Source organism: Dendropsophus ebraccatus, chromosome 7 (genome assembly GCF_027789765.1).
Source record: "Dendropsophus ebraccatus isolate aDenEbr1 chromosome 7, aDenEbr1.pat, whole genome shotgun sequence".
NCBI lineage: Eukaryota > Metazoa > Chordata > Amphibia > Anura > Hylidae > Dendropsophus > Dendropsophus ebraccatus.
In genome coordinates, this window is record NC_091460.1 from 120830693 (window position 1) to 120844732 (window position 14040).

At 38.7% G+C, this 14040-nt stretch overlaps 1 protein-coding gene across 1 annotated transcript in view; it reads left to right on the forward strand.

Moving 5' to 3' along the window:
* Window positions 1-14040, forward strand: part of GRID2 (glutamate ionotropic receptor delta type subunit 2) — a 797500-nt gene that overhangs the window by 269010 nt on the left and 514450 nt on the right. The gene's annotated exons all lie outside the window — the stretch shown is intronic.

Sequence of the window (14040 nt, forward strand, 5' to 3'; positions counted from 1 at the left end):
AAAGAATCTGTGAGGAATGAAAGTGAAATCTGATTGGTTGCTGGGGCAACTGAGCCAATTCTTTTTTACACCAGTTTGATAAATCTCCTGAATTGTGTGCAAAGACTGACATTTTTCCATATACTTTATTGAAAAATATTATTAGAATAAAAAAGAAAGGCCTTGGCTTCTTCTTCATTACATGATGCAATAATCATCAGATTTTGCAGAATTTTGAGGCCAAAGCAACCACCACTGTGCACCCCCCACCCCAAATTGATTAAGCTAAGGCTGTTCAAGTATTGTAGGTTATGGGTTCCCTCAGGGGGCACTTGGATTTGACATATGTGCAGGTCTCTGAGATAGGGATTGTATTTGTCAGGCATTTATGACATAACCTATAGCTACTGAATAACCCTTTAACTTTTATACCAACATAAATGTGATAGATCCAAATCAATCTTATAGTTATGAACATTCTTCTATATTAGTATACAGCGCTACAGCTAGTTGTGGTGCACTGATCCGTATAGTGCTAACACAGCAGCGTATCCTATGGTCATACTCTGATACCTTAGTATTTTTAGTGAAGTCAAAGCCTTGTTTGTTTGATGGCCTCTCTGTCTCGTCAGATCCGAGTGGGTTACACGTGTGTCGGGAGCGGGCTTTGTGGACTGCATGCAACATGATGATTGTTGGTTGTAATGGAGCCGCCAGATAGGCCCCCCTCCCAACACACTTCTAACCTAATCTGAGAAGACAAAGAGGACATGGTACAAACAAGCTTTAAACTTCATCAAAGGAATAAGGTATCATAGTACAACCGTAGGATACACTAATGTCAATCTCACAATGTTGAATACAGTGAAAGTGGTACTCAGCAGTATCGGTACAATGATGCTTTATTAGGACAGTGAGGCATCAATAGTAGGTGCTTTCCCAAAAATTACAGAGTAACGGCCGTTTCACGTGTCAAAACACTTCTTCCAGTGAACCAGAAGAAGCTTTTTGACGCGTGAAATGATCCTCGCTCTGTAATTTTTTGGAAAGCACTCACTATTGATGCCTCACTGTCCTAATAAAGCATCATTGTCCTGATACTGGTGAGTGCCACTTTCATCGTATTCTACATTGAGAGATTTGCTGGACTCTGAGGCGAGTGTGGGCGCACATGGAAGTGTTATGCTGAGGTCCGTAGTGCTATTCATGAATTCTGGACCAGTGCCAACATTCTTTCTTGTATGATGAGGAAACGCTAATGTGTTCCCTCTATAGGGATCAGTGCACAGCAGTATAGGACTCCTACAGCTATATAGCAGCAAGCAACATATCTGGAATACAGCACTGTGTTATGTGATTTTTATTTTGCTCCAGGAGATGCATCACTACTTTCATTAATAATTGCCATAGTTAACTAGTTACTGACATTTTAAAAATAGTGAATATACATTTTTTTTTTTTTATCAATTTATATATTTATTATAGATTGTTGTGTGTAATATTGCACTACTAGGCGAAGAATGAGTATACATATTTGCCTCTGCCTTTGATTTTGACATTTTGAAGCTGGTAATGGTTAATATAGATAGTCATGAGCTGGTGCAGTCATACTCTAAAAAGGTTCATTGAAATGTTTATCTGCTATTTTCTCTATGGGCTAATTTATGTCAAGCAATGAACAGTGAATCAGAAAAGTTTAAAGGAAGAAATGATACAGTGTTTTCCGTCTAGTTCAAAGCCTGAAAAGATAGGACACCGGGGTGTCCCTACCCCCTCAGACCTTGCATTAGGCAACTTCAGTCTAGAACTAAATATATCACAAAAACAATCTAATTTAAAAAAAAACGCTAAATTAATGTTAATCTTAAAGAGATCTATAATTCTAGTTTTTAAACAATACTTTAGTGATATTTACATATTGATCTTGATCCTTATTTATATGTAGAAACTAGTATGTAACTACAAATGTCAGCAAAACCTCCTTCCCAAAGCTAAATCCCATCAGCAACTCAGCACAATAAACCATTAGAGACAGATGTTCTGTGAGTAAAAAAAAAAACATGTTGTCGAATAAATCCCGGTGACACGTATTCTCCGAAGATTTTATTTCGGTTAGAAGGTGAACCTATTTTTTTTTTCCTTCAGTATTTAAAATATAGATGAATAGTGGAATTAGTGCTGGACTGGATTAATAGGCTTTGCTGGCACATGCATTGAAGAGATTGCGGAGGTTAAATTCCTTTGGAAGCTGACAGGAATAGGATTATCCCCGAAAGCACTATTCAAAGCTTCTGCCTCTGCTGGCTAAATTCTCATTATTTGTCCCTTTAAAACTGAAATAATCAAACGGTCAATCTGTTAAGTTTCTCAAGCAATGCTTTGTTTTGCAGATTGTATGCCCAATTAAAGAGAAAGCAATTAAATATTGTCTTTTCTAAACAGGCGGACATGATAGAATGGCGTGATATAGCATTCACCTACACAATCAAAGGCTAGGCAAGGTTCGGCAACTGACAGAATACATTTAAAATTTCATATTGTTTCTCCGTGGAGGTCATGTGGTGTTTCTATGGAAGACTAACTAAATGAACATTCTTCATTGAACTCCAAAAGCATTGCTGAGATGAAGAATAACAGCAGCCTTTTACCAGAGACTCAAGCATGCTCTTGGTGAATTTTCTTGTGAAAGGCAATTCACTGCTAATAAATGTGGATATTTTACTTAAAACCATGATAAGTCCTCCAAGGACTTGACTTTTTTTTTTTTTTTTTTTACATTTGAAAAGTAGAGACTTAAAACGATGCCAGGAGACTTTAAAATAAATGGTATTCCCATTCTCAGCATGTTTCACAGACACACAGAATATGAATATTTATGTTATAATGTTCCCTGCTTCAGTCTACTTTTTTGATTCTGTCATTACAACTCAATGTACTTTAAAATGAAATGAACAAGGCTCTTTTTTTTTTTTTTTAATTAACATTTACATTTTGCCACAAGATTTTACAAGACTGTACTTAAAATTCCAAGAGTATAATACAATTATTTGTAAGGCAAATGTAAAGCTCTGTATTATAAGATAGCAAAAGCTTTGATATACCCAGAAAACTCCAACGGAAGCTTCTACAAATATGCAAAATTTCAACACTTTGACCTTCAAGTTTGGAGAGTTTATCAGAGATGAGGTTTATTAATACTTATTCATACCCCTCTACTCTGAAGCTGCATGTACCATATTGTTTTGGGTCTCCACTAGAGATGAGCGAGTAATTAAATATTTGAAAGGTCAAAATTTGATTTTTGATATTTCAACTATTCGATCAAATATTGGATCCCATTAAAGTCTATAGGAGAAAAATGCTTGTTTCTTGGTGACTTTCAAGTGGTAGAATTAGGTTTCCAAGTCCACAATGACACCTCAGAAATTGATGCACACACCTCTGAAAAAATAAACCTGTTACACTTTTTTTGTTCAACTATGCCTACACGGGCGTATATACTATGGAGGAGATTTATCAAAGGGTGTAAAATTTAGACTGGTGGAAACAACCAATAACAGCCCAGCTTTCAGCTCTGTTAAAATGAGAGGAGCTGTAATTGGTTGCTGTGGGCAGCCCTATATGTCAACATGTACGAGAGCCAAGAGGTTACAAGTACCGGGTGTTTTACTGCTTTCAATGAGGTGCAGAGGGCAATAAACTACTGCAACAATTACTAACTAGGACAAAATATTCCAGGTCTATGCAAGATAATTATAAGCTGTGTGACTGCCTGTCTGTGTTACTATCTGATATGCTGCTAGAAAATCTATACACTGGTAATGGAGGAAGCAGCTATATGCTGTCTGTGCTGTGTAGTAGACCTGATAGGGGCTTTTATGGTGTTTCCTGCCTACAATCTTCTAAAATCCTACTCCAAAAATCTATCCACTCAATTACCTGAAACACATACAGTCAAGGAGAAGGTAGATATACTGCAGCCTATTCTTCACAGTGAGCAGCAACTGCTTTCCTGTCTGTGAGAATAAGCTGATGTGCTGATAGCCGGTTGATTTGCTGATTATCCGCAGATAAATGCTGTGCTGTGTATAATTGTAGCTCTAAAATGGGATTTTGGGGTCTCTCCTTCCTACAATCAGCTAAATCCTCCCTGTCTCTGTTTCAATCTTTCGCCCTGACTACCTTCAAGATGGCATCTGAGGACGAGCAGGAAAAGCCAAGTTCTTTTAGTTGTGAGGTCACATGAGTTTGCCAGCCAATGAATGTAGATTGTGTTGTTGCGATGTCAGCTTTTCTACACTGTTGAAATTTAGTTGATGGCCGCCATTTAATAGCAAATATTTGCTGTTATTTAAAAACAACCTTGGTTATTTGCCATCAAATGGCAGCCTTCTACTAAATTTTAACCGTGTGTGAACATAGCCTTTCTGTGTTTTCAATCCACTTCTGGTTTTGGTTGCAAAATACTGACCAAAATACTGAGCAAAAATACTCTGTGGAAACATAGCTTCAATGTAGATTCTCACACAGTACAATGAAAGCAAAATATGGCCGTAAATGAAGGAAACAATGCATGTTTTTTTTTTTTTTTTTTATTAAATGATATGCTACATTAAAGTCTATGGGAAAAAACCTACCTTTTTTAACAATAGTCTTTAATGTTGCATAAAAACAGCTGTATTTTCTTTAATTTTACTGTATGTGCCTAGCCTAAGAATTCTAAGAATGAGAATATTTGTTTGTTAGAAAAGAGATTTGCTTTTGAGACTTGACTATTTTTTCTGTCAACCCACAGCTGTAATTTAGGCTTTGTATCAGCTTTAGGGCTGATTTCATACAGCATTTTAATTCACAATGAATGTATACTTTTATACACTTGAGAAGCATAAAAATGTATATTTCATTAGATGCTAAAAAAGGATTCTGCTGTATGTCATATCCCATTAACTTATATTATAAAGAAGATACATTGCAATGTTTACTTTGTTTTTGTTCTATACAATATTAGGCCATGTTTACACAACGTAAGTTGTCAATTAATCACGACCGTTGAATAATACACAACTTACAAGCACTGCAGGTAGATGAAATCCTGTTCGAAGTGTACACACATAGTATGTACTCTGTCAGGGATCGTTAGCAGCTGTACAAAAAACTGACATGTCAGTTTTGTGCGTCCGCCATTCATTGAATAGTGGCTGCACAAGCCTGACAGGTCACACAATGGAGAGTGCGGCTCCGCCCACACTCTCCATTGTGTTCAATGGTGAATTGGGATACGGGCGCACACGGATGTGCCCGCATCCCAATTCAGCACAAATGAAGATCATCCGGCCAGTAGTGCAGTACCAGACAGGATGATCTTCAGTTGACAACGTCGGTGTTTCATGTTGTGTGAACATGGCCTTAGAGTTGACGACCCTTTGATATATGACAAACAAAAACTCAAAATGCAGTGTGCTCCAAGTCTAAGTTCTATGGAAAAAAATGTTAATAAACAATATTGCTCTTTTCAGGTATGTAACCTTTATATTACATCCCGCATGTTATAAATGCTAAATCTAACAAAATGCAAAGTAAAATCTATTAATATAGCATCATCGTGTTCGGTGACCTAGATTTCTATTTTCCACATTGTTTAAGTTGTTATTATACAAATAATAATATCATATTCAGCATAGCACAGTGAGCTACCAGTATCCACAATATTGCAATCTCTTTTGCTTTTGAATGTAGGCAGCAAGGCTGATGGTTGTGCATTTTCTTTGATAAAGTTTATCCAGGAGACATTTCCAACTATTTGATGTCCTGATTCTGTATTTGTAGGACGCTTGAGCCTGTACTATTGGTGCGTTTGATAACGCTAAATTGTCGACGTGGATATTAACACTGTAACAGTATATATCTGGTCTATCTGTATCATTTTAGATGAGCAAACTTGCTAAAAATTCGGGTTTGCACATCTTATATAGAGCAGCGTGATTCAAATGCTGAACTTTTGGCCAATTCTCCCATCTCACATTCAAACCCACCTAGCTGTAGCGCTGGTGTTATGTTTGCTGCCGATCCCACCGTTTTTGAGCAATTTGATTAAGATCAAATATACTAATCAGCTCCTTAGGAGCACTGGGGTCCCTAGGCCCCACAGAGCACCTTCTTGGCCTGCCTGCTGCCTCAATAGGTGATGCCTACAATGCATAGTTCCTTGGCCCCACAGAACACCCCCTCAGCTCGCCGGCTGCCTCTTTTGGTGACACCTACTATACAAAAAAAAACATAGAACATGATTTATGCTCAAATAGCCACCGACCAGGCAGTTTAACCCCTTAGCGACCCATGATGTATCTCATACGTCATGGTGCCGCGGGGGATGTTCAGAGCGGGGTCCCGCCGGGACCCCGCTCTGAATGGCGCTGATCCCGGCTGACATGTGCAACCGGGCAGTGCCTCTATTAGCCGGCGCGGGTCCCGTTGCCGCGCCGGCTAATTAAGCCTCTAAGTGCAGCTGTCACACCTGACAGCTGCACTTAGAGGCTTCAGACCTCACATCCCTGGTGTCTAGTGGGATGGATCTCCCCCCCGCGATGCGATCCCGGGGGGAGATCCGTTCTTCTGCCCGTGCCGGGCCTCAGCGTCGGAATGACGCTGATCCCGGCTCGGCAATAGATTGCTATGGCCTGCAGCAGGCCATAGCAATCTATGACCGATCTCATCGATCTTTGCTGTGTATATACACAGCATTGATCTCTATGAGAGATCAGTGCTGTCTATATACAAGTCCCCCAGGGGGGCTTCTAGTTACAGTAAAAATAAAAGTAAAAATGTTTTTTTATTAATAAAAAAATCCCCTCCCCTATTAAAAGTCCAAATCACCCCCCTTTTATAAATATAAATAAATAAACAAATAAACAAACATGTTTACAATTGCCGCGTGCGTAATCACCCGAACTATTAATTAATCACATTCCTGATCTCGCACGGTAAACTGCGTAAGCGCCAAAAAAATCCAAAGTGCAAAATTGCGCATTTTTGGTTGCATCAAATCCAGAAAAAATGTAATAAAAAGCGATCAAAAAGTCGCATATGCGCAATCAAGGTATCGATAGAAAGTACAGATCATGGCGCAAAAAATTACACCTCAGACAGACCCATATACTAAAGGATAAAAGCGCTATAAGCCTGGGAATAGAGCGATTTTAAGGAACATATATCTGTTAACAATGGTTTAAATTTTTTACAAGCCATCAGATAATATAAAAGTTATACATGTTATTTATCGTTGTAATCGTATCAACTTGAGGAACATGCATAACTAGTCAGTTTTACCATAGGGCGAACAGCGTAAATGCAAAACTCCCGAAATAAAAAAAATCCTTTCTTTTTTCAATTTGACAGCACAAATGATTTTTTGCCGGTTTCGCAGCATATTTTATGGAAAAATAATGCCTGTCATTGCAAAGTACAATTGGTTTCGCAAAAAATAAACGCTCATATACGTCTCTAGGTGAAAAAAATGCAAGCGCTAAGGACTTTTAAATATAAAGTGGAAAAAGCAAAAGTGAAAAAACTAAAATTGGCTTTGACCTTAAGGGGTTAATGTAATTGCTATAACAGTAAATGTCTAAGCAAAAAGCTTAACAAACCAAGGTGACATATTCAAGATATTATGTGTTTCATTTGCCACATAAAATTATGCAGTAATGAATAAAGTCAGCCAGCATAATTTACCATATGTGTTTTTTTTTTTGTTTTGTTTTTTTAGTGTGCCAGTTTCTGTAACAATAAATGTTTCATATACAGAGCACAGTAACAACTTATAAGGCTTGTGGTTACTTATAGATGTGCCCACACTTAGCTATTCTCTAATTTATTAAATACTAGCAATGAACAAGTCAATTAGGTATGAATCAAACAGAATTTTCCAAAAAACTTTAAATTTACTTATAAAAGAAAAGGGCTTTAATTTAAATGCAGAAAATCCTACTTCTGTACATTGGGAGGATTAGAGGTAAGCAATAATGTCATATGCATCTCAGCTTATTCTTACCTAGCCCAGCAAATTGGTACCAACAGTGTCCTGAACAAGAGCAGAGACATCTCCTTTTGACAGGAGTCCCTGCTCATGTACATACTTTGCCCAGACAATCAGGAGCCCTTACAAAACTGAATTGAAACATTGATTAAAAAAAAAAAATCTAACTGTCAGGTTTGACAAATTGCATCTGAAACAAATCACAGGACATTTGCCCATCTCTAGTAAGAACCCCAATTTCTCATGAAGTCAATTTAACACAATATCACAACGTCAGAACACTCAAACATCTTCATTTATATTACAATCATTAGTTGTTCACACATAGAAAAACTAGTGTCGTTATCTACACCTTAAGCTAAAGTCAGCCGAACAAGCGGCCATCGTCGGATTCAGATAATGGTATAAGGTATATATGGAATTCATAGCTCTCCACCAAAAGAACATGCTTTTTCAATGTCCAACTTATTTGGAGAGATAGGGCAGTTTTAGGGCAGAAAAAAAAAAGAAATAGTTTACTGCGGCGGGTAAGAGATGTAACCAACAGCCAAACAATCATTTGGCCGTCAATTGCAGGTGTATGACCACCTTTATCCCAGAACCTAGGCACCACAAGGTGCTCGGTAAAGTATCACACTAGATTGATGCTCGATTAGGTACTATGTTCAAGCAAGCATGCTTGACCAATACTAGTTAAGATCACATAGTGAAAAGATTTCAAGCACTCACTATATCGATGCAGACTATGTTCATACTATGTATTAACAGCGCCCCTTGTTAGCCGTGCCAAACAACGGCCGCTGTTTGATATGCTCCTGCGGCTGATAAAGCTATATTGGATGCGGGAACACAATTTTATTTTATTTGGATTGCGGGCACATTTGAGTGTGCCTGCAATCCAATTAACAATAGAGTTCAATGCAATGTACGGCCATCAGAACAGCCAAACATTGTGTGAACAGAGACTGAACATTGGCCATTGTTCACAGTTTAGTGGACGGAAATAATTGACACGTCAATTATTTCTGCATCTGTGAATAAACTAGGGCCGTTGTTCAATCCCAAAGTGTGAACATAGGCTTCAATGCAGTGCATTGCTTTAAGAAAAGAACGGGCATTGTTTTAATCGCCAACACCAACCGTTCTTGCCTTAAAAAAGACACTGTGTGAACAGATGGACGTCCATCATTTTGACGTCAAAAAGCCGGCTGTCAAACTGCCAGAAAAAGACGATGAGCGAACATAGCCTTTGAGTGTAAACTCTTTTTTACAGCACAACTGTCACCCTCTTTACTTTTGCTTTATTTCATCAGTTAACAGTGTCAACTGGATGGGGTTTAATGGCAATTGGGCTTCTTGGCTGGAGAGGTGGCCCAACTGTCATGATGCCCCGCCTAGTTGACACTGTCCACCAATGAAATTAAGTGTTTTAGAGCAGAATGCAGGCAAGTTTCAGATATACTGATTAAAAAATATATATATGAGAAAAAATATATATATTTTTTTTTAAATCAATATATAATAAACAACTTAATTTTTAAGGTACTCTATTTTTTCAGTGAATATATTATGGACAGAGACTTAACTGAGATAATATTGGCTGTGTGAGCTTAAGATAGATAGATAGATAGATAGATAGATAGATAGATAGATAGATAGATAATACAAAATGCGCAGCACTCAGGTTGAAAAGTCCATGCTGGGTGCCTGCTGCCCCACCTTGGTTGACAGGTTTCTTTTCAGACTGTATAAAAATGACTGCAGCACTCCAGGCTTCAAGTAAAAAAAATGTGAACTGTTTATTCCATAAGAATGCACACAAGAAAAAAACAGCGACGTTTCGCTCCCTAAATAGGAGTGAGGACTGGCTTGAAAAAGTTCCTATTGAGGGAGCAAAACGTCGAAGTTTTTCCTTGTGTGTATGGAATTTTCACTTGAAGCCTGGAGTTCTGCAGTCATTTTCATACTGTCTAGATAGATAGATAGATAGATAGATAGATAGATAGATACCTTGAAAATACTCTGCAGCACTCAGACGTAAGTGAAAAAATCGTAGGGAAATTTATTCCATAAGAAAAGTCACAGCAAACAAGGTGAAACAAGCACGACGTTTCGGCGTACCTTACGCCATTTTCAAGTGCAATGAAAATACAAACAATCACGTGTTATATACAGGTGTATCAATCAATTCATGAACATGATAGGTGCTCAGACTTGTCAATCACGGAGCATTCCAACTCCCCTCCTTCTAGTCTGATTCGTGCTTTCAAGTGTCACTCAACTATCAGAGCCTGTGCGGCAATACAATAGTGTACAAAATCTTTAGTGAAGAAATCCATTTCATAAGGGTAGTAGTGTCCATTAATAGTGAAAAGAATAAAAAACTTGAATACGGCGTGAATATAATAATAAATGATCACATGGAGGTTTCACCCACAGTGTAGTATTCCATTCAAGCCGTCAGCACATATACGAACTATGCGTATCCACGAACTCGGCGTATCTGGGTTCCTATCGGGAGACTGCCTTCTCCTGGAGCCACTGCAGATCCTCCTCCGGACGGACAAGAGATCTCCAGTCGGGATACCGCCCACCCGCAGAGTGAACCACACCTGCCAGTAGCCAGATCCTCCTCCTGAAGCGTGGCCATCATCCCGATCACAACCGCATCTTGACCGCCATATGTGAATGACCATCTGGTCTCGGACAAACGTATTGGGTAATTTATCTGCACGCTTGGGCTTGAATATATGGATAAACTTGGGATTGCCTCCTGTGTTACAGGGATATTATCGTGATCATTCTGAAAAATAACCATGAAATGTTAAGAATACAATAATACAGTAATAGGTAAGTATACTTTGCAGATAGATCAATAGGATTGTTTGTATGTATATCTTTCCAAAAACTAAAGGTTGGCAGAAAAGAATAATGGTAAAAACCCGTAGTGAGAACAATCACTTGAACATAGAATTATTAATTTTGTATTCAACATTTAAACCTGATGGCGACAAAGATTGGAGTTCAAAAATCCAATATAGTTCCCTACGGAGCAGTAACATTTTCCTGTCACCACCCCTTTTAGGCTGCATAACACGATCTATAATCATAAATCTTAGATCTTTCTCATCGTGTCCGGCTTCTGAAAAATGACAAGAAACCGGTAAATCCATTTTCCGTTTTCTAATGCTGTACCTATGCTGTCCAATGCGTGTTTTAACATCTAGGGTAGTCTCCCCAACGTACACCAGGTCGCATGGGCACAGCAGGACGTAGATGACCCAGTCAGAATTACATGTCAAGTATTGCGGGATTTTATATTCCTTTGATATTTTAGGATTTTTGAAACTATTACCTTTAATCATATATCTACAATTCACGCATACGCGGCATGGATAAGAGCCCCTACCCCCCGGTGCAAGAAGGCGCTGTACCCTGCCACTACCACCACTCTCCACAACAGTGGATACAATTTTGTCTCGTGTATTATTAGTTCTTCTATAAGAGAACAATGGGGGTGTCTGGAATTCAGGTATTGTTGGGTGTTGTTGTTGCACCATGTACCAATGTTTCAACAAGATTTTATTGATGTCTTTAGATATGTGTGAATATGTACTCACAAATGGTGAGTACATATTCACACATATCTAAAGACATCAATAAAATCTTGTTGAAACATTGGTACATGGTGCAACAACAACACCCAACAATACCTGAATTCCAGACACCCCCATTGTTCTCTTATAGAAGAACTAATAATACACGAGACAAAATTGTATCCACTGTTGTGGAGAGTGGTGGTAGTGGCAGGGTACAGCGCCTTCTTGCACCGGGGGGTAGGGGCTCTTATCCATGCCGCGTATGCGTGAATTGTAGATATATGATTAAAGGTAATAGTTTCAAAAATCCTAAAACATCAAAGGAATATAAAATCCCGCAATACTTGACATGTAATTCTGACTGGGTCATCTACGTCCTGCTGTGCCCATGCGACCTGGTGTACGTTGGGGAGACTACCCTAGATGTTAAAACACGCATTGGACAGCATAGGTACAGCATTAGAAAACGGAAAATGGATTTACCGGTTTCTTGTCATTTTTCAGAAGCCGGACACGATGAGAAAGATCTAAGATTTATGATTATAGATCGTGTTATGCAGCCTAAAAGGGGTGGTGACAGGAAAATGTTACTGCTCCGTAGGGAACTATATTGGATTTTTGAACTCCAATCTTTGTCGCCATCAGGTTTAAATGTTGAATACAAAATTAATAATTCTATGTTCAAGTGATTGTTCTCACTACGGGTTTTTACCATTATTCTTTTCTGCCAACCTTTAGTTTTTGGAAAGATATACATACAAACAATCCTATTGATCTATCTGCAAAGTATACTTACCTATTACTGTATTATTGTATTCTTAACATTTCATGGTTATTTTTCAGAATGATCACGATAATATCCCTGTAACACAGGAGGCAATCCCAAGTTTATCCATATATTCAAGCCCAAGCGTGCAGATAAATTACCCAATACGTTTGTCCGAGACCAGATGGTCATTCACATATGGCGGTCAAGATGCGGTTGTGATCGGGATGATGGCCACGCTTCAGGAGGAGGATCTGGCTACTGGCAGGTGTGGTTCACTCTGCGGGTGGGCGGTATCCCGACTGGAGATCTCTTGTCCGTCCGGAGGAGGATCTGCAGTGGCTCCAGGAGAAGGCAGTCTCCCGATAGGAACCCAGATACGCCGAGTTCGTGGATACGCATAGTTCGTATTGGGCTGACGGCTTGAATGGAATACTACAGTGTGGGTGAAACCTCCATGTGATCATTTATTATTATATTCACGCCGTATTCAAGTTTTTTATTCTTTTCACTATTAATGGACACTACTACCCTTATGAAATGGATTTCTTCACTAAAGATTTTGTACACTATTGTATTGCCGCACAGGCTCTGATAGTTGAGTGACACTTGAAAGCACGAATCAGACTAGAAGGAGGGGAGTTGGAATGCTCCGTGATTGACAAGTCTGAGCACCTATCATGTTCATGAATTGATTGATACACCTGTATATAACACGTGATTGTTTGTATTTTCATTGCACTTGAAAATGGCGTAAGGTACGCCGAAACGTCGTGCTTGTTTCACCTTGTTTGCTGTGACTTTTCTTATGGAATAAATTTCCCTACGATTTTTTCACTTACGTCTGAGTGCTGCAGAGTATTTTCAAGGTATCTAATCGTGGTCCTTGGTCTGGGACTTGTCTGCTGGCACACACATGCATTTTTTCTAAAGGTGCTGCTTACATTGTTACATATAGATAGATAGATAGATAGATAGATAGATAGATAGATAGATAATGTACAGCATCTAAGCTGTGGATGGTGCTGAGAACCGCACATAGAGTAAGGGGGGTTACAGTATCACTTTAATGTGTGGAGGGAATTTCTCAACTGACTTAATGATTTGTGATCTTACTAGCAGTAACCCAGGACACATTGATATGAGGATACTGTACTAATATACAATTACAGTATAACCTCAGCATATAACCCCAACATTCCTAAATTCTAAAGACAGCTCAAGTGAGACAATGAGAGGAGTTGAAGGATGTTTAAAATATACTTCTTTGAAGGAATATGTAACCCGGTGTCACCTTTTCAAGGATGCAGACTTTAGAAAAGACTTTATAGAACATAAAACTTTTAAACAAGTGCTGTGCCGTTGCTGTGCTGAGCAATATCAAACATTACTAAAAATATAGCGCTACTGTGCAATAAACAGCATTTGCATGCTACGCTGTTGCAGCCATAGTCTGCGTGCTTGGCTATACATTGTGTACTGTATGTAAGCGAGCACACTAGTGCCTGGAGCTGTGGACCCCAAAATCTGCTTATAAAAATAAAATAAAAATTTTATTTCAAATATCTCCTGTTCCTTGTTCAGTAATTTTTATCTCTATAGTCCATGGGGACCTTTTTTAACCCCTTCATCACCAAGATCATTAATGCCCGGATGCCTAGGTC